General features: G+C 44.7%; 1 pseudogene; it reads right to left on the reverse strand.

Annotated features, from left to right (window-relative positions):
- Window positions 1-72: 72 nt before the first annotated feature.
- LOC130524734 (casein kinase II subunit alpha-like) lies at window positions 73-21,100 on the reverse strand (annotated as a pseudogene).
- Between the last annotated feature and the right edge of the window lie 985 nt (window positions 21,101-22,085).

Here is a 22,085-nt window from a genome sequence, read left to right on the forward strand (position 1 = left end):
ATTGGGTCATGGTCTCCTCTCCTCTCCTCCTCATCAAAGCAAAGCAAGTGTATATGATAAATAAAAAAAATGTTTATTTACAGTGTCAAATACCAGTTTTATACATAGAAACATAAAAATATTTACACTAATGCAGAGGCAGCGCCAATTCCAGGTCAATGTGCGCATGATCCATCTCATTTGAAGGAGTTGGAAATGGGGACAATGACTCTTAAAACAGATTTTCAAACATTGGACCTTTTAGGTGCTAATCATTGAGCTTGTTGGTGGGACTTGTATAAAAGGTGGTCATCAATACTCAGTTCTAATCTTCCTCACAGCATCTACAGCTGTGGTGACACAGCAGTTAAACCAAACATTTCCCCACAAAAACTGAGGAAATCTTGGTTATGTCAAGAAGTAATTTCAGAAAGTGGAAAGCAGCATGTTTGAGAAATAATTTCTTTTCAAGCCAGGATCAGCCTTGCCTGGCTTCAAATAGAGACTTTCTTTATAATGCTTTGATGGTAATGAAATCATCATGCTGTCTGCAACAACCCAACAAAGCAAAAAGAAGACAGGTGAGGCCTGTTGGCCAGAGTTCCCATTAACAGCATTCCTCACATGCTGCAGCGGCATTAAACTCCTCTGGGACATTTAATAATGTGCTACTTTGGGTCCTAATAGCAGACTGAAGTGCTAAACACTACAGCTTCCACCAAGGCTTTCTGCAGCTGGACAGCTGAGTTTCTCAACATTCATCTGTACGTGCTCATTCACTCAGGCTAAAAGGGGACAAAAGACCAAACATTTTGAGTTGACACTATGTTGGTGACTATTTGAACATTACCAGAGAGCTGGTCAGCAACATCCAGCACTATAACAGGGCCCTGGACGGGAGCAGGTTCTTGTAAACATACAGGAGCTGGAGCATTGTGCTCTCTGATGGCTGATAAATGAGGGCACACATTTCTGTTGGATGTGAAGAGGGCTTGCACCGGTATGTGTTCACTTCTCCTCCATGTGGGCAAGTGATTGACGCAGGTGTACCAGGAAGTAAGCAGTCACTGTGGAGCGCCGGCAGCAGCAGGCAACGGGGTGTTCAGGACATTGGTGGCAGCTGACAGGCCCGGTGAGCCAGTCAGAGGACCCAAGGCAGTGGAGGCTGGTAAGGCAGAGATTCCTTCAACATACAGGGGAAGTAAGGTGTCATTAGGCGGTGCCGTGATATCATAAACAGTAAATCCCCAAATCCCTAAACAGGTATTCAGGGTCAAAGTTGTAAAGAAACGCTGAATGATTTTAATTGCTGGTGTACAAAAGGAACTGTTGTTGTTACTATAAATAGTCCCAACCACACTTGTGATAATAGCTCTCAGACATAAAATATACAGTGGTGTCCAAACAAAGAGCTGCCATCTGAAAATACAGATTCTTTCAAAACATATTGGGTGGTTGCAGATTAATTGAGTCCTCCTGGATTGATGTTTGTGTGTTTGTGATGTGTTTCTGTTAGAGCTGTTAATCTGTGGAAGAGCTCTAATGATTAATTAATATCAAGTTGTTGATAGTTTACAGTTGTGACTATATTACTTTGTGCTGGACATATTACTGATATCATCATCTTGAGAGAATTAGATGTTACGAATTAAGCTTCTAGATCAGGGGTGGCAACCCAAAATGTTGAAAGAGCCATATTGAACCAAAAAAAAACAAAAAACAAATCTGTCTGGAGCCGCAAAAAATTAAAAGCCTTATATAAATCTTATTATGAAGGCAACACATGCTGTAAGTGTCTATATTAGCCTATTTTTAAAATGATCAGTAGGCTACAAATACATTATTAGCAATCATGATTAAATGTTTCTTTTCCCTGCACCGTATCCTGGAGAGAATGACGCACCACGTGACAACTCTGCTGTACGATGGCGCTTTAACTTCCATTATAATGAGATCTTGAAATTAAATACTTATTATACGCATTTTTACAGCATTGGAAAACTTGAAGAATGTTTGTTGTGTTTTTCCTCCTACAGAAATTATATTAAAACAAAACATATATTCACACCATCTTTTTACATTTTTATATTTTTGAAAAAGCTCCAGGCAGCCACTAGGACGGTGCTAAAGAGCCACACGCGGCTCCAAAGCTTGCCAACCCTGTTCTAGATGCACTAAAATAACGTGCAGATGGATCTAACATGAACCTACAGCCAGGCTATATGGATGCCAGGCTCGGGTGAGCGTTTACAATGTGGAGAATACGCTAGAACCCGGCTAAAAATTTAATTGAAGAAGGGAGCATAAAGATTTAAATAAGGGTCATTAAAAGGCCCTTTCTAGTAGATTTATGTAGCCACAAAACCATTTATTGGCTGAGTTCTAGACATCTCTTTCACCATGCGAGCCTATGGAAAAGAGTCTTTTTGGGCCAAGCGGAAGCACGTGAACAACCCCATGTTTGCAGTTCCACCGTGTGGCCAGCAGGGTTTATGCTTCCTACTCAGGAATAGGGTTAACCGTAAATTTTCCTGTAACCAGTTCTCTTAATTGATGCCTGATTTGGATCAAATTTGGATGAGTACATGATTCAAATGGTGTGATTTTAAGAGCAACAGTTAAAAATAAATAAATAAATACTGATGATTCTCACCAGTGATCATGCTGGTTGTGCTAACAGCTGTGTTCCCACCGACGAGGCTGGCTGAGACGGTCACACGTGACTGATCTTTCATGATGGGAACTGTGGGAACACTGACAATCTGTTTTCTCTCTGTACTGCCAATAACCAGGATTCTTTGCGATGAAGACTTACAGAAGTAGGGGTGGTCCATAGCTTCACGGGCAGTCAGGCGGATCTGGTGGTCATAGCGAAGCAGCTTGTCCAGGAAATCTAAAGCCTCAGGACTGACCAGATGCTGATTGTCACTGTGGACAAAGCGCTCCCATCGCTTCCGGGAATGTCTGACATCCAACCCACAAAATGGACATCAATCAAAGATTATACAAAGTTTTACACGATCAGGCTTTTTAAGGCCAATCAGTGAGGTTAAGTAAACCCGTAAGTGATCAGAATTTGATGACAGAAAGGAGCAGTAAAAATAAGTTGTTTATTTACTGTATAGACATGTTTAATTAGTATCAAAAGACAGTATCAGCCTTTTGGCCTTTTGCCAATGTTTGCCCAAACAGACCAAGATGAAAAGGTTAAACATCAAGTATCTGTAGAGGGAATTCATTCAATTCTTTATTTCAGACTCCATCTATAGAAAAGTAGGTTAAGGTTAAGACAGAATAAGTCAATTAAAAAAAGACTCAAAATATTAATATTCAACACTGGCCAGATACAAGTTCAATGAAGACAACCCAAAATAACTTAAGACTTAATATTTGGCACAAGTTAACTTACTTTGATGTCATTAAATCACTTTAAACATTTGTAAGTGATGTATTCATGATTAAAAATCATTGTCCATCAAATACTGACAGAGCTCAAAATATAACTGTCACAGAGACGTAAAGAAACCCCACATTTGAACTAATGACGTGTCTGTTTTGCTTTGTTTAAATCAATGACTTTATTTAAGCAATTATTCATTGGCCCCTCCTTGTTTAAAATGCGTGTTTTACATTTTGTGGCACTGATGTTTTGACCTGTCACTATGTGACAAAGTTTTCTAAAACTTAAATAATTAGCTAGCAACACTTCTCACAAATAATTCATGTTGGTGTGGTGAAATTTGTAAAGTAAAACACCAGACATCTGCAAGCTACGCAATTGATAGGAACAGTGAATTAAAACATTACAGCTGATCCAACAATTGTATAATATATGAAATGTCGGCCAATCTGATATAGTGGATCAGGTAGATTAAACTAGGATTTCTGAATTTCTTACTCAGAGCATACGTGTGAAGCGTAATAGCCACAATTGTGACCAGATTTCTGCCAGTAAAGAAATGCTATGCGTATGTGTGTATATATTGTCATAAATCAGTGAAATGTTTGAGCATAATAATGATAATAATGATAATAATAATGATAATAGTCTACAGATTAGTCTGAATAAATTAGCTAAAGATGGTTGACCACCGTCTTTCAGGGGGTAGTTTCTCACCTTCCCAAGATGTCATTGAAGCGAGGTTCCAGCTCAATGTTGTACTTGTCAATGTAGTCATACAAATCTTCAGTGCCCAGAACTTTGGCTATTCTCACCAACTGCAGAAAACCGAGACAAAAGAACCACATGAAATCCAGAAATGCCACACGAGTGTCTCAAATGTTCAGTGTGATCACGCAGAAAAGAATTAATTAAAAAGGATTAATTTTCTGTAAAATGAATGCTGATCAATGGCACATACATATACCTGGTCATAGTTGTCATGACCAAGGTGTAGGATGATGGAAGATCATATTATGCATAAGTCATGAAACATACACCAACAAACCACATGTCCAGACTGTAGTCATACATCTACAAAACAGAAACACACAGAGGGAACATTAACTACTAAATTATTCACACCACTCAAAATCCAACACGACCAGCAAATAAATAGCTAAATCACTTTTGACAATGAAACACCATGACTGAGGCTACACCACTGACTGAAGATAGAATGAGAAAATGAGCACCTTTGAGGCACCAAAACCAAAGCAATGGGTTCTGGTATTCCTCCATCCAAAATCACACACACACATACACACACAGACACGTGAAACACAGCATGAGACACGCATCCACACCAACTGCCATACCTGATAATCCACCAACAGCTCAGGTCCTTTAAAGTAGCGGGACGCCACTCTTACATTGTATTCCTGGCCCGGATGGTAAAACTCAGCCAGACCCCAGTCAATCAGCCTGAGCTGAAAACATATAAAATAACCTTTTAATTTTGACCACAGAACGTCCCACACACTTCATAACCGCAAACAGGAAACAAATCAGCATTTCCCCTCCCATTATATGAGGGGGGAGTACATCTCCAATTCATTAAAGAAGGCATTTCAGGTCACTTTTTCTATAGAATCTGATGTTACAGTTTTGTTTCTGACACATTTTGACTCACTGTGGTCGACCACAGTTTGTGAGACTGCGGAGCTGGGTGTCCGACCCCGATGAGCAACACAGGGGCTCCTCAAGGAACTGTGCTGCCCCCCTTTCTGTTCACCACCTACACAGCTGACTTCAAGTAGCACCCTGAGTCATGTCACCTCCAGGAGCACTCAGATAACACAGCCATAGTCGGTTGTGTAGAGAATGGACAGAGGATGAATGCAGGGACCTTGTGGAGAGTTTTGTCAGGTGGTGCAGGGAGAACCACCTGCAGCTCAATGTGACCAAGACAAAAGAGGTGGTGGTGGATTTCAGTAAAAGTAACTCTCCACCTTGCCCAGTCTGCATTAGTGGGAAAGATGTGGAAATAGTCCCAGCTTACAAGTTCCTGGGTGTTCAGCTGGACAATAAATTGGAGTGGACCACAAACACCGATGCTGAAGGCCATGAGAAGACTATTTCCTCAAGCGACTCAGGTCCTTCAGTGTTTGCAGCAGGATGCTCCAGATGTTTTATCAGTCTGTAATGGCTTGCACCATCTTCTTTGCTGTAGTGTGCTGGGGAGCAGGCATTAAAGCAAAGGATGCCAACAGACTCAACAAACTCATTAAAAAGGCAGAGTCTGTTGTTGGCTCTAAACTGGCAAACATGGACGAGCTGGTGAGGGACAGGGTGTCAAAAGTGCGGACAATCATGGACAATTCCTCCCACCCCCTCCACAACACAGTGGACAAACTGAGAAGCAGCTTCAGCAACAGACTCCTGCAGCCTCGTTGCTCTAAGAAATGGTGCAGGAAGTCGTTCCTGCTGTCTGCCATTAGACTCTATAATTCATCCTTTTCTGTGAGAGCTGAGCTCTCTTAATTAGATTTATGCATCAGCTCAGGTGCCCTCCAACCCATTCAATTACAGTAACTATTTAATAATCTTCTTATTCTTATTTTTATGTTTATGTTCTAATCTTATTTGTTATTATTTTTATTCTATTTCTATGCTTTGTAAATATACCTGCTGCTATTTGTGTCTATATAATATAGTTATATTTCTTTATGTCTATGCTGCTATTACAATTCAATTTCCCTATGGGGATGAATAAAGTAAATCTTAATCTTATCAATCATTTAGGACTTACAGTAAGATTCTTAGAATTGTTTGGCTTTTTACAGAAATTAGATACAGCAAGTTGAGAATCAAAGAAGCTGATGAATTCCTGTGAGATTCAGTTTTTGGGAGGACAAATGATTTGGAAGGCCCATTATTTTAAAAGGAGTGGCATTTTGATCATGTGAAGGAGAAGTATGTTGAGATTTTAATATATACACTTGAATACTGTTTTCAGAGTACTGAAAAGAATTCTTAAGCCCTTTTGCCAGTGTTTGCCCCAAACTGACAGATATCAATGACCTCTTGATTTTGGTTGATTCGCCAGGTGCCTGTCACCCTGGCCAGCAAACTGCCCCATACTTGAATGGACATCTCTGCTAAACACAGGCAGCGGTACCAGCAGAGATTTACAATAATAGTTTCCTGACATTTATTCTAGTTATGCACTGATACCGATTTGTAAAATAAGAAACTGGACAATAGAGATGATAATGATTTTTCAAACTGAAACCCACCATGAAACTATCTTTGAATTAGGACAAATAGTCAGACAAATTCATCAAGCAAAATTGAATAATTTTTCCACAAGACATTTTTCTTTTTGAAAAACTATGTTAAATCCTTATAGTACTTCCACAACCCAACAAAGCCTTACTTTTAGTAGAAAAGAAAAATAAACTAAAAAAAAGTTTATTGTCTTAGGACCTGTCCACATGGAGACAGGTTTAGGAGTATCTGTCAAAGATTTTTGATATGGACCTTTTGTCTACGTGCTAATTTCTTAAGTGACCCCCAGGGTGGATAAATCCTGAACCCTGGTGTTTCTTTGTGTGCAACGTATAAACACCATGTGTTTAACTCATCTCCACCAACGACTTTTTGTGTCTGTGGTTTATTTTTAACTGACTTATATGCATGCTCATTTCTTCTCATTTCCTGGATTTGTGTGGGTCGATTGCAAATATAAGTGTTTCAGTGGTTTAAAGTGGGCACAAATTCCATCAGTCAGCTCTGTTCCCTGTAGCAGTATAATTAATTTATTAGAGAGATGCATACAGTATATGCACACTCTAAAAAAGGAAGAGGTCCCACACAGCAGCCTCAATGACAGACTCTACCAACCTTACGATGTTCATGATCAATCATCACATTATGTGGCTTCACGTCTCTGTGCATGATTCCCATGCTGTGGCAATAATCCAGAGCCTGGAGAGCACAAAAAGAACCATCAACTTGGATTTAGTGAACAGAAACAAAAGTAATCGAACAAATCAATACCAAATCCATGATTATGGTTTCTCTTAAATGTGAGATGGAGATGTGCTTCATTGAATAAAATCAAGCCTAAAAACATTTTTATGATACACCGGCTAAAAGTTTAAAGGGAAAAGATGGACAATATTGTAAATTCTATATTTTAATCCGGTACTTTTTCCCCATGCTTTGAGCTCTGCGGCTTATAGAGAGATGCAACCTATTTATGGATTTTTATGACTTCCTCAATCACCCCACCGGGATAAATAACGTTTTCTGAATTTGAAGGGATATTAACGACCGAGCGGCCACCAGAGGATGCTCAGGCAGCAAACAAGCAAGACAGGTTGAAGAGATACTGTAATGCACTGAGGAAGATGCTTGTTTAATTGTTGTTTTAATAAGGTCTTTTTGCGCATTAGGTCCACACCTTTGTCATGGAGATCTCGTTTCAAAGTGTAAACCTGCAGTTTATCTGTGTATTTTTTCTTAAATTTTATGAACCTTGATGGTGCGGCTTATAGTCAAGCACGCCCTATAGTGCAGCATTTATGGTACTTTTGACTGAACAGTGAAAAAACACAGCTTGATTCATTAAAATTAAAGAAAATAACAGATTGAAATCAAAAACTCACATGTGTTACATACTGTATATAGTTGTTTTTGTGTTAACCTGTATTAACCTAGGTTTTACATTTGTATACAGGAAAATAATTTCAATTTCAATAAAAATGCCTCTGTGTCACTCACATATTGCCGTAGTTACAACGTGTTAGCCGTGTTGGCTCAACACAACAGATAATGTCTAAAGTACATTTAACAAAGATGACAACAGGAGCTGACATGTACAGAATCCTGTCAACCTGACTAGCTGTCAGGTTCCCAGTGTCTGGGAACTCCTTTGCAGGTTTTCTCCTGCGGGGGGCGTGGTGGAGCCATGCCTCATTCGCAGGTGGTGCCGGGGACTGGTGCACCTGCAGACTATCGGTAATCAAGCCACCTATTTATGGACTGTTCTCACGGTTGGCCAGCGTTGGCGTGTTTTGTCTGTTTTGGAAAACCCCGGCTACACCCAATTGGACTATCGTAAGACTTTTTCCTTCGTGGATTACTTTTGAACCCGTTCCTCGGACTATCGTTTATCTATTTCCTTCGTGGACTGCTTTTGACCCCGCTCGGGATTTTTGTATTAAGTTTTCATTTTTCTGGGTTAAGAACTGAGTCGTGGTCTCCACGCCTTTTGAGTTGCACTATTCTCTGTGAACATAAATAAAGCCCCTCGGAAGACGATACGCCACTGTGTCCTGCCTGCTTTCGGGTCCTAATACAACCGCTCGTAACATTACACGCCAACCAACATGGATCCGGCGGACCAGGACGCAGTGCGCCGTACATGGAGGCTCAGGGTAGGTTGCTGGGTCAACACGACCAGCTCCTTACCGACATCTGGACCTCTCTCCAGACGCTTAACGCCAGCGTGACGAACCTGCTCGCCTCGGGACGAGCGGAGCAGGCCCCGCCTCCAACCCCAGCGGAGGCACCGAGAGTCACGTCACAGCTGGTTACTACTGCACCACGAGAGCCCCACGTTCCTATCCCGGAGCGGTATTCCGGAGAGGCAGGTGCGTGTGCCTCATTCTTGCTCCAGTGCTCGCTTGTTTTTGATCTCCAACCCCTCACATACCCCAGCGACAGGGCAAAAATTGCCTTCATTGTAAACCTACTCTCTGGGAGAGCGGCGCAATGGGCCACAGCCATGTTGGAGAACCAGACCCCCGCGTCCTCTAGTTTTCCCGTTTTTACAGCCGAATTAAGACGTGTTTTTGATCATCCCATTCAGAGCAGCGAAGCGTCCTCCCAGATTCTGTCCCTGCGCCAGGGGTCCAGCTCTGTCGCTGACTACTCAATTCGTTTCCGCATCCTTGCTGCCCGAAGCGGTTGGAACGACGCAGCGCTTCAGGGAGTTTTTACACAGGGGCTTTCCGATGATCTGAAGGACGAGTTAGCAGCGAGGGAGCAGCCGGAGACCTTGGAGGCGCTCATCGGTCTGGCTACTCGATTGGACAATCGATTTCGGGAGCGACGCCGGCAGAGGATGAGCGAGCGGATGGGGAGAGCTTCAGGGAGGTTCTCCAGGCCGAGGGAGACCACCGGGGACTCGTCAGCCTTCGTCCCTGTCCCTGAGGCTTCAACCTGCGAGCCAATGCATCTAACCCAGTCGGAACGTCGGCGCCGGCGCTCAGCTGGGTTGTGCGCCTATTGTGGCCACGCAGGCCACCTCCTCGACGACTGCCCGGTGCGGCCAAAAGATTAAGCTCGTCAACGCCGGCAGGAGTGCTGGCGAGCGGATCCTCCTCCTGCTCACCCCCCGTCCGTCTAACCCTCTCCGGCACGCTCCTTTGGGGGCAGGAGTCGGTGTCAACGACCTTCCTGGTGGATTCGGGTGCAGACGGCAACTTCATTAGCCAGGACCTGGCCCGGCAGGTTCGCCTTCCCCTCGAGACGCTGCCCGAACCGAAGACCATTCTGGGTCTCGACGGAGACCTCATCCGTCTTCTTCCTCATCCGCTCCTCCTCATCCCCTGGAGTCCTTGGGTCCCCGTGGCTGGCCCTACACAACCCTCAGTTCGACTGGCCAACCGGGAGGCTGGTGAGCTGGAGCGTTAACTGCCACACCAACTGTTTACGTTCGGCGGTCACCTCCTCGTCAGGGACTTCGACCCCGCCCAGGAGATTCCCGATCTGTCCCAGGTTCCGAGGGAGTACCATGACCTAGGCGAGGTCTTCTGCAAGCAGCGGGCGCTCTCCCTTCTGCCCCATCGACCGTATGACTGTGCCATCGATCTCCTCCCCGGGGCCATGTTACCGTCGAGCCGACTCTACAACCTCTCCAGGGCGGAACAGGAGGCGATGGAGAATTATATTGGAGAGTCCCTAGCTTCTGGCCTGATCCGGCCCTCCTCTTCCCCAGTTGGTGCTGTTTTTTTCTTCGTGCAGAAGAAGGATGGAACCCTGCGCCCCTGCATCGAAAGTATAAAAGTATCCACTGCCCCTCCTCGACGCGGCCTTCGCCCCTCTCCACCGGGCCCAGGTTTTTTCTAAACTAGACCTTCGGAGCGCATACCATCTTGTGCGGATTCGAGAGGGGGACGAGTGGAAAACTGCCTTCAACACCCCTTTGGGCCATTTCAAGTACCTTTTGATGCCGTTTGGACTCACCAACGCTCCCCGCCGTGTTTCAGGCCCTTATTAAGGACGTGCTCCGGGACATGTTGAATAAGTTCATCTTTGTGTACCTAGATGACATCTTGATCTTTTCCGAGTCTGAGGAGGAGCACGTCCAGCATGTCCGGCTCGTTCTCCAACGGCTCCTGGAAAACCGACTTTTTGTTAAGGCTGAGAAATGCGAATTCCACACCACCTCCATCTCTTTCCTGGGCTTCGTGGTGGCGCGGGGACAGCTTTCACCAGACCCAGCCAAGGTGAGGGCAGTAATGGAATGGCCAACTCCTTCCTCCCGTAAGCAGTTGCAGCAGTTCCTGGGCTTCGCTAATTTCTACCGTCGCTTCATCCGCGACTACAGCAAGGTGGCCGCTCCGCTCACCAGGCTGCTTCCACCCTACTAAGCTTCCGCTGGACCCGCGAGCCGAAACTGCTTTCAACAGACTGAAGGACCTGTTCTCGTCGGCGCCCATTTTCACTCACCCCGACCCCAGTCGGCAGTTCGTGGTTGAGGTGGACGCCTCAGATGTGGGAGTCGGGGCCGTCCTGTCTCAAAGGAGCGGAGAGGACCAGAAGCTCCATCTGTGCGCCTTTTTTAGTCACCGGCTTTCACCCGCAGAACGGAATTATGACGTGGGAAACAAGGAGCTTCTGGCCGTGGTCCTGGCGCTCCAGGAGTGGAGACATTGGCTGGAGGGCGCCACCCAACCACTTATCGTATGGACGGACCACAAGAACCTCACATACCTCCGGAACGCCAAGAGGCTTAATTCCCGGCAGGCTCGGTGGGCTCTGTTCTTAGGGAGGTTTCGATTCACACTTACCTACAGTCCTGGCTCGCGTAACTTGAAACCCGACGCCTTGTCCCGTCAGTTCGCCTCTGAGCCTGGGGAGACGGACCCGGACCCCATATTACCCCTCTCCTGCATCCTGGGGGCTGCATCCTGGCAGGTGGAGGAGAGGGTCCGCGAGGCCCAGCAATCTGCCCCAGATCCTGGGGGATGTCCTCCAAACCGGTTGTTCGTCCCGGTGGCGGTGCGCTCGGAGGTGCTGCACTGGGCCCATTCGTCGAGATTAACCTGTCATCCAGGAGTCAACCGCTCGTTACACTTCCTCCGGCAGCGTTTCTGGTGGCCCTCCATGGCCCGGGACACCAAAGACTACGTAGCTGCCTGCCTGGTGTGTTCTAGGGGGAAGGCCTCCCATCAGCCCCTGGAGATTCCTCGACGACCATGGTCACATATTGCAGTGGACTTCATCACTGGCCTCCCTCCTTCCCAGGGTCATCAAGTCGTTCTCACCGTGGTCGATCGATTCTCCAAGTCGGCCCACTTTATTCCCCCACCCAAACTCCCGTCGGCAGCTGAGACTGGAGAGCTCCTGGTCCAGCATGTGTTCCGCCTCCACGGATTACCTACAGACATAGTTTCTGATCGGGGTCCACAGTTCTGCTCACAGGTGTGGAGGTCCTTTTGCTCGGCGCTGGGAGCTTCGGTCAGTCTTACGTCGGGGTACCACCCCACAGGCCAACGGGCAGGCCGAGAGAACCAACCAGAGCCTGGAGGACGCCCTAAGGTGTGTGGCAGCCCAAGACCCATCCTCCTGGAGCACCTACCTGCCATGGGTGGAGTACGCCCACAACTCCTTGGTTTCTGCTTCCACTGGTCTGTCCCCCTTCATGGCTTCCCTGGGCTACCAGCCTCCATTCTTTGAGGGGCAGGAGGAGGAGGTTGCTGTACCGTCAGTGCAGGCCAACATTCGCCGTTGCAGGAGGGTGTGGAGGCAGGTCCGCTCGACTCTACTGCGGACTTCTCGTCGATCCCAACTGCAGGCCAATCGACACCGGACGCCAGCCCCCTCCTATCAACCAGGTCAGAAGGTCTGGTTGTCCACAAAGGACCTTCCACTCCAGGTCGAGTCTCGGAAGCTGGCTCCTCGCTTCGTGGGTCCCTTTGAGGTGGATCGGATGGTGAACCCCGCAGCCGTCCGCCTGAAGCTTCCCCCAGCGTTGAGGATACACCCCACCTTCCATGTTTCCAAGGTAAAGCCTGTTGCAGAGTCGGCTCTGGTTCCCCCATCTGACCCTCCCTCCTCCCCACATTGTGGACGGAGGCCCTGCCTATACAGTCCGGAGTATCCTGGACATCCGCCGGCAAGGCCGCGGCTTCCAGTTCCTAGTCGACTGGGAGGGTTATGGACCGGAGGAGCGATCGTGGGTTCCCCGCCGGTTCATCTTGGATACCAGCCTCCTCCGCGACTTCTACCATGCCCACCCGGAGAAGCCTGGAAGGACGCCCGGAGGCGCCCGTTGACGGGGGGGGGGGGTAATGTCAGGTTCCCAGTGTCTGGGAACTCCTTTGCAGGTTTTCTCCTGCGGGGGGCGTGGTGGAGCCATGCCTCAGCCGCAGGTGGTGCCGGGGACTGGTGCACCTGCAGACTATCAGTAATCAAGCCACCTATTCTATGGACTGTTCTCACGGTTGGCAGGCGTTGGCGTGTTTTGTCTGTTTTGGAAAACCCCGGCTACACCCAATTGGACTATCGTAAGACTTTTTCCTTCGTGGATTACTTTTGAACCCGTTCCTCGGACTATCGTTTATCTATTTCCTTCGTGGACTGCTTTTGACCCCGCTCGGGATTTTTTGTTGTAAGTTAATTTTTCTTTTGTTTGGGTTAAGAACTGAGTCGTGGTCTCCACGCCTTTTGAGTTGCACTATTCTCTGTGAACATAAATAAAGCCCCTCGGAAGATGATACGCCACTGTGTCCTGCCTGCTTTTGGGTCCTAATACAACCGCTCGTAACACTAGCAGATGGATGGAGAGAGATAAATAATGGAAGAGAGAAATGTGTTGCCATTTCTTTGGGCTGATCTATCAATCAATTTGTAGTAGTCTTGATATTATGCTAATTTGTGGCTATAAAATCTCTGCATACTTGAAGTAAGACCAAATCCCGAGAGACTCACCTTGAGGATCTCGTACATGTAGAAGCGGATGTCAAAATCTGTCAGAGTCTGGTAAAGTTGCTGTAGACCACAAGCACATCATGTAACTTAAAAGGGGACGAGTGAGGACAAACTCCGAGCCTAACCCCCAGCAAAACCCCATGAATAAGCTCACAACTCATTAAAACAGAAGGAAAGGTTCAGGTCATACCTTGAAATCAGTGTTGTTAACGTGCTCAAAGACCAAGGCTGGCGTCCGGGACTGAAACAGGACAAACCTTGATTTTAATGTTTACACAAAGCCATTTGGATCATAAATCAGTAACAAGGAGCATGTCTGAACTGACTCGATAAGTGGCATCCTGCGTGCCCTCCAAGTGGCTACCCTCCTTGAGGTCACGCATTGGTTTGTGAAGGGATGTTTTTGAAAAGAGGAGTTTGGCTTACAGGACGCCGTCCTCTTGACTATTTGGAGCCAGAAAAAAAAAACATACTTGGATAAGAGGGCAGAGCTGGAGGAGGACTAAGGGGCAGATAAAACGTTTGTCCTCCGTCTATGCAGCCCAAACACATTCATAGCTTGATTAGCTGGCTCTTGGGGAAACAACAATAGCTGAATGATTTGGATGTATTGTGGGTACAGAATTGTTGTTGAGGTGCAACAGGACGCAATATGCAAGAGCTGAAAAAAGTACTTTTTGTTACTCAATGTGGTCAAATGAATCTGCTCTAGTATTTTGCTTATCAAAGCTGTTCTTCCTTTTGGAATTTGTGAATAATCGCAGCCATATAGTAATAACTGTTAAGTCCTCTGAATTTTGTGTTATTTATCATTATTATAAAGGTTTAAATAGGCTATTTAAAGATTTAGTCTTCTTTCATTTGTTTTGAAGTTGAGCATTTTAGTGTGAAAGGGGCTTGGTGACTTCCGGGTTAACGGTTCATCTCAAGCCGTTAAATTTGCTTTGGAGCTATACAGGAGCACACTGCCCATTGGTAAGCTAATGTTAAGCTAGTTAATAGTATAATAGTATAATTTGTACATGTAAAAGATGATAACAACTGTTTGCTGTGATATTTACAGAATGTTTGTTCTAGTAAGCATGTTATTACTGCTAGAAGCTGATCGCTAATTAGCATTTACGCTAATTCTCGCTAGCGTGATAAGCCAACTTAGTTAGCATCTCAGGCTACCTTTAGCCAGCTTTCTTGTGCATGTAAAATGCTAATTTTTTTACTGGTAAATACTGTTTTTGTGTTGTATAATTTAGTGATTTTGATTCAGTATAATTCATTTAGACTATATGTGCAGCTAATTGATTACTGCTTAGTGACAATTTTATATAACTTTTCATTTTGGATTAATTTCAGGTTTATGACCTGTGGTCACAGTGATTAAAAATAAAAGAACATCATAAATAACCACGAGTTATTACTTCCGTGTGCTTCCTGTGGGCCTTTTCGGAGCGCCAAGACTCAAAAGTCCGAACAATAACACCAAAACTGTATAGTGCGATACTATGCTTAATCTAGACTAGTCGCTAAATATGACTTTCTCTGCTGACCTGTACACTATTCTTCTTCTTTTGGCTTTTCTCTTCAGGAGTCACCACAGCGAATCAGTTGCCTCCATCTAACCCTATTTCTGTATCCTCTTCTCTCACACCAATTACCTTCATGTCCTCTTTCACTACATCTATAAGCCTCCTCTTTGGTCTTCCTCTAGGCCTCATGCCTGGCAGTTGTTCTTAAAAAATGGGCAACAGCACACATCTCCTCCATTCCTCAGTCATCTTCTCACTATCTAAGATCCTGTTGAACAGCCCAGTCAGAAACTTTATTGCTACCTCACCTAGACACTTCCATACCTCCACAGGTATTTAAACTCCGAGTGCCTATCAACTCCGAGTTCCTTTCCACCCCGAGTTCCTTTCCACTCTTCATCCTCTTCAATGCCCTCCTCACTTCATCCTTACTTTCTTTTCTACTTCCTAGTCAACAACAGTTACCTTTTCTACTCTTCCTTCTCTCCCATTTTCCTCATTCATCAACTCTTCAAAGTACTCTTTCCATCTTCCCATGACACGACTGGGACTTGTCAATACACTTCCATTCCGATCCTTAACGACCCTAACCTGCTGCACGTCCTTTCCATCTCTCTCTCTTTGCCTTGGCAACCTGTATAGAGCAGTCTCTCCCTCCTTACTGTCCAACCTAGCGTACAAGTCATTGTAAGCCCCTTGCCACCTCTACTTTCACCTTACGCTGCATCGCCCTGTACTCCTGTCTACTCTTCAGTCCTCCCAGTGTCCCACTTCTTCTTAGCTAACCTCTTTCTCTATATACACTCCTGCACCACCAAGTCTCCTTCTCTACTTTCCTTCCAGATGACACGTCAAGTGCTAGAGTTCCTAGACAGACAAATTATCATACTTAAGGGGTTGTCTAATCATTAGGTTAACATCTTAGTTATGCTGCTATAGGCCGAGGCTGCCGGGGTCCAGAAACATGATCACCTGACAGGCCTCTGTCACCCACTGGGTCATGGTCTCCTCTCCTCTCCTCCTCATCAAGTAGACTAGTGATATTATTTCTTGTGTAGTTTTTCTGCCCCCCCCCCCCCCTTTCTGTATTCATTTACAGGTATCGCCGCCTTCAGAGCTGCATACTGACCTCCAACCCCGCTGACCCACTCAACTTGACTCTACCGGCAGCTTACTTTACTAAATATAATGTATTTCTGTATGTATTTTCTATGATCTATGCCTATTCTCTCCTCTCCTCCCCCTTCTCCTCTCTCTCTACCCAGCCGGCCATCAGCAGGAGGGCCTTCCAACATGAGCCTGGTCCTGCTCAAGGTTTCTTCCTGTTAAAGGGGAGTTTTTCCTTGCCACTGTTGCTTGTTTGGGGTTAGGCCCTGGGATTCTGTAAAGTGCCTAGACACAATTTTGATTGTAAAAGACGCTATATAAATAAAGATTGATTGATTGAAGTGCTCAACTCCCTGTCTCCCTGATCACATTAGCTGTAGTTGTCCATTCATCTGGGAGCACCCCCCTGACTATCCAGAGGCTGTCTCAATTCCTTCCTAAAAGTCTTACAACATTTCTTTTTTTAGCTTTAATTTCATCCTCTGCTCTTACTTTGCCCACTTCATCTTCTTCGCCACCAGAGTCATCCTACACACCACCATCCTATGCTGTCTGGCTACACACACACCTATCACTACTTTGCAGTCACTGATCTCCTTCAGATTACACGGTCTACACAAGATGTAGTCTACCTGTGTACTCCTACCTCCACTCTTATAGGTCACCCTATGTTCCTGCCTCTTCTGGAAGAAAGTATTCACTACAGCCATTGTGAGAAGAATTGTTGTTATTACTATTATAGTTTAGATGCTGTGATGTGTAGATTTTAAGTGTTTGAGGAATGCTGACAGGAAAGAGGAATGTGTTGCAAAAGTGCTGAAGCTGCTTACAACCGGACCCAGCACCCAGATGTATCCTGTTTGTCAAAATATGAGAAGTTTGTTAAGATGGGAGAAGATGTCAGAAGACAAGGAGTTATGAAATCCTGTTTCGACACATATTCTGTTTGCACAAATAAAAGAGGCAAGCGAGCAGCAGACAATCAGAGTTGACAGAGGAAGCTTGAACTGCTGCTCGACTCTCCCTTGCAAGGAACTCTTGTTGTTTGCGTGGTGGATCTGAGTCTAGTGATGAACAGCACGGGTGACTAAAACTTCACCCTCACACCATTTCCATCCTTTTTGCAAAGTCACCCACCATCAGCACTGCATTCCTCTCATGGATACCAACCCTGCCCATCACCTCTTCATCGTCTCCATTTCCTGCACCAACATGATCACTGAGGTCTGCACCAATGACCAGTCCCTCCCTTCTAGGGATGCTCTGCATCACCTCATCAAGGTCCAACCCGAATTTTTTCTTCTCCTCCAGCTCACATCCTACTTGTGGAGCAAACTCGCAAACGACATCGAACATCTCACCTTCAATTTCTTGTTTCAGACTCATCACTCTGACACTCTTTTTACCTCCAAGATATTCCTACCAAACTCCTCCTTCAAGATAACTTGTACTCCATTTCTCTTCCTATCTACACCAAGATAGAATAACTTGAACCCTGCTCCTAAACTTCTAGCCTTGCTACCTTTCCACCTGGTCTCCTGGACACAAAGGACACACGTTCTTCTTCTTGATCATGTCAACCAACTCTGCCTTTTCCTGTAATAGACCCAACATTTTTCATACTGCATACCACCATCCAACCCAATATACCAGGATCTAGACTTTAATCCTTACCCGCCAACAATAAATTACATTTAAACGGACACATTTCATGCACTATTCCAATGTTACTTGGAGAAAATGAGGATGGTTTAAGACTTGGAGCCAACTGCATACTTACAGTCATATACTACCTGAATCCTGCAGAAAGGATTCCATTTGCTAAGCTCTCTAAGCTTTCAATACACATCCCAAAAGGAATATAGTGGTAAAGGAAAAGGAAATAAAAAAAAACAAACTTCTGCACAATTCACCAGCAAACAATTCCAAAACATCAAGATAACTTACCACGGGGTCTTTGACAATATCGATGAGGGAAATGATGTTAGGACCTCCACGCAAGTTCTCCAAAATCTTGATTTCGCGCTTTATTTTCTTCTTCTTTACAGGCTTTATTGTAAAGCAACAGAAAGTGAGTGAGACTAAGACCAGCCAATGACACAAACTTGAGGTCACCTTAACCCTAACCTTCAGAATCTTCACCACCACCTTCTCATTGCTGGTGATGTTGATGGCCTCAAACACTTCACTGTACTTTCCACGTCCCAGTTTTCTCACTAACTGAAAATCATCCTGGTTTCTGTGTTTAAAAAAAATCAAACATCAGTGAAGTTTAAGAAGCTGCAAGTTTGACATCTCAACAACATACTAACCCCCACTCAACAACATGAGACTCATAGTCCCAGTACTCTCGGGGCTGGTGAGTATTGACTTCAGTGTAGACTCTGGCCCGACTCGGGACTGGTCCTGACATGTCCAACAGCTTGGCAAAGATAAGGGTTCAGGCAGTAGATGATGGGTGTGGGGAGAGAAACAGAAGGATAAGGGGTCTTCAGAGGACTGATGCCAACAGGGAAGGGGTGGGGGAGGGGAACAAAGGGCCGCTGTCAGGGGATAAGACGACAACATAGAATCTGTATTTAGAATGTAATGACAATTGAGGGTAGGCTTTACATGATCAGGATTTTTGGGGCGATCGCTGATTTTAAATAAACAGATCACAGTGCAGGTTAAAGTTACACTGGACTGGTTTAGATCATATTTCCCAGATAGATACCAGTTTGCTCACATCTATTATGTTCCCTCTTTATACAGTAGTGGACCAATCATTTTTCTCTTTGTACATCAGAAAACATTATTCAGCAGCATGAAGTAAATTTTCATTGCTATGCTGATGACACTCAGCTTTATTTATCCATGAAACCAGAGGAGACAGAGCAGTTAGTGAAGCTCCAGGCTTATAAAGTCCTAATGTCCTCAAATTTCCTTCTCAGGAAAACTGACGTTATGGTCATGGTGGCCCTGAATCTCTTAGGGATAGATTAGATCACATGATCACTCTATGGTATCTCCTTAGCCTCGAGTCTCTGTGAGGAATCTTGGAGTAACTGTTGACCAAGATCTATCCTTTGACTCACGTGTTAAAACAGTCTCTAGAAGTGGCTTTATTCACTTGAGCCCCACTGCAAAGATTAAGAAATTATTGACTGAGCATGATGCTGAAAAGTTAGTCCATGCATTTGTTACTTTCAGGCTGGACTACTGTAATTCATTATTATCAGGATGTCCAAACCATTCTTTGAAAAGTCTTCAGCTGATCCAAAATGCTGCAGTATAGAGTTCTGACAGGCATTGACAAAAGAGATTACATTACTCTTGTGTTGGCTTCTCTGCTTTGGCTGCCCATTAAATGTAAACATTTTTTTGAATTCTTCTTCTGACATACAAGGTCCTCAGAGGCCAAGTTCCATCCTACCTGGACGAGTTAGTGACACCTTATAATCCCAATAGACCACTCTGTATTCAGAATGCTGGTTTACTTGTGGTTCCCAGAATCTCTTAAAAGTAGAATTGAGAGCCCCCCTGCTGCAGAACCACCTCTCTGTTCTGGTAGGGAAGGCTGGCTCCCTTTCTACTTTAAGATTAGACTTAAAACCTTCCTCTTTGAGAAAGCTTATAACATTTTTAGAGGGTCAGGGTCATCTAATTATTGGGGCAGGTTGGCCAGCATGTCAATGAGTAACCTGAACAGCCAAACAAGAAATCCGATTGGAGCAAGCCTGCAGTGTGAACATAGCCTAAGTGACAGACAATGAAGGCTTTGGAAGCTCGAATCATCAAGTAGCAACATCTGATATATCCAATGATCCAATACTGCAAATTAGATTGGCAGAATGATTAATTGCGGGATTATTATGGAACAGCGTTTTTCTTCTTTTCCTTTGAAGCGTCAGCCGCTGAGATATTTTTCGGTCAAATCTTAAAGAAAAAATCTAAAAAAAACAAAAAACCAAATCTTCCCAAGAACTCATCCAACATATGTAAAGCTTCTTCGTCACCTGGAGGATGAGTGTACGATCTCCAACATGACTCATGATGAGGCAGCATCACACAGTGGGGATGCTTCTCTGCAGAAGTTCTAGGAAAGCCTCGAGGAGTAAAATGTCAAAAAGTAGCAAACTGCAGAGAACCCCCAAAAGATAATCGGAGTCCGTTTGAGAGGTTCTATCAGGACAATGAGCTGAAAACTTCAGAGAAATCGTCAAACGCCAAGAAATTTTTCTGCAGCTTCAGTGTCAAAACTGAGGCCCAAAGCAAGTTCATCATCCACTGATTCCGAGCTTCCACAAGAATATCTATTAGCGATCCAGTGCCATGTCATGATTATCAAAGGTTGCAGCAGAAACGGGCCACCAAAGCTAAGAAACAACACAATTGACACAATTGGTAGCATACTATAGGTCGTAACGTGACTATTATGATGACATTCGCTTGAAAGTATGCAACATCTCTCCAGTTTATTATAGCACGCCGCCATTTGATAAAGTGGAGGATTAAACTTCACATTCGTTTATCACTGCCTAAACTAGCCACCGGTCAGTTTAGCTACTGCTCATGAGTAAAGGCATGCCGACTGGATGTTTTGCACACTGAGACAAGTAGATTAGAGTTGAAGGCTTTAGACAGGCCTGAGCTGTTAGCCTGACTGCAGCGAGATCACACAGGGGGTTGCGATGTCCAAAACGACAGGAGGCGGTTTTCTGAAGGACCAAAACAGCGCGTATATTACCTCCAATTAATTTCTTCCACCTATATTTCTCCACAGAAGTAAGCGCTTCCTAGACAGTCACTTTCTTCAACCTTCGTTCACAATGTGTGTAATTTATGCTGTATCACAGACAATATGGCCACTCACAGCTACCTATTGGTGTCTACGGCTTCCTCTTCTTCTTCGGTCTTTCTATGGCGGTTGCAAACAGCTTCTAGGTACATTACTGCCACATTTTGGACTGGTGCGGAATACCATAAGGTCGAAATCCTATTCCAGGTACTTCTAAAAATCGCCCTAAATACAACATCCTCTCAACTTCTCCACAATAACTGTTACATTAAATGGTATCTTATTTCTTTTAAGCGTTTCCTTGAGTGTGAATCTCTTTGCCTGGTATTTTGGACACTGGAAGAGGGTATGATCCACCATTTCCCGCAACCAACAATGTTCACAATTTACCCTTTCCTGTGAAATACCTCTCTGCTATTCCAGCTTCTTCTTTTTTCATCTTCTTGACCACTTTATCCCTTTCAGGCACGGAGAGGGCACACATATGGGTGAAAGCAGGCTACACCCCTGGATGAGCATTTGTGGGTTCAGTACCTTCTTCATGGGTACCTCAGCATACTTTGACTATGACTGGAATAGAAAGGCAAGTAGTAGTGGTGGCGGGTATGCTGAGCAACAAAGGGCAGCTGTCAGGAGATAGGAAGACAGCATAGGAAGATATGGAGATATGGAAAGTAGTTCAGAGTCAGAGGGAGACGAATGGAAAAGAGAGCATTGGTATGAGAATGACATCTAGTAAATGCTACCATACTGATGATAAAGAAAGAAATGATGTGCGGGAAAAACCAGGGACAGAGGAAATTAAAATTATACTCAAATCAAAACAGGACAAGCGATATCTTCAGTGAGTCTTATCATGCTGAAAAATGGTTTTGGAAAGATACTTGAGACATTAAAATAGCTAAAGATGGCAGTCTGTTTCTGAAGTGCAAGAATGTAGAACAAAGAGATAAAGTGTTCAATTTACTAAGCATAAGTAAAAAAGAAATTGTGGAGAAAAAGGAGGGAGGAAGAGCAGTGCAATTTATATATTTATATATGCAATTTTTATTTCATAAATACCCTACGGAGAAAACTTGGAATATGTGTG

The sequence above is a fragment of the Takifugu flavidus genome, chromosome 4, assembly GCF_003711565.1.
Source record: "Takifugu flavidus isolate HTHZ2018 chromosome 4, ASM371156v2, whole genome shotgun sequence".
Classification (NCBI taxonomy): Eukaryota; Metazoa; Chordata; class Actinopteri; order Tetraodontiformes; family Tetraodontidae; genus Takifugu; species Takifugu flavidus.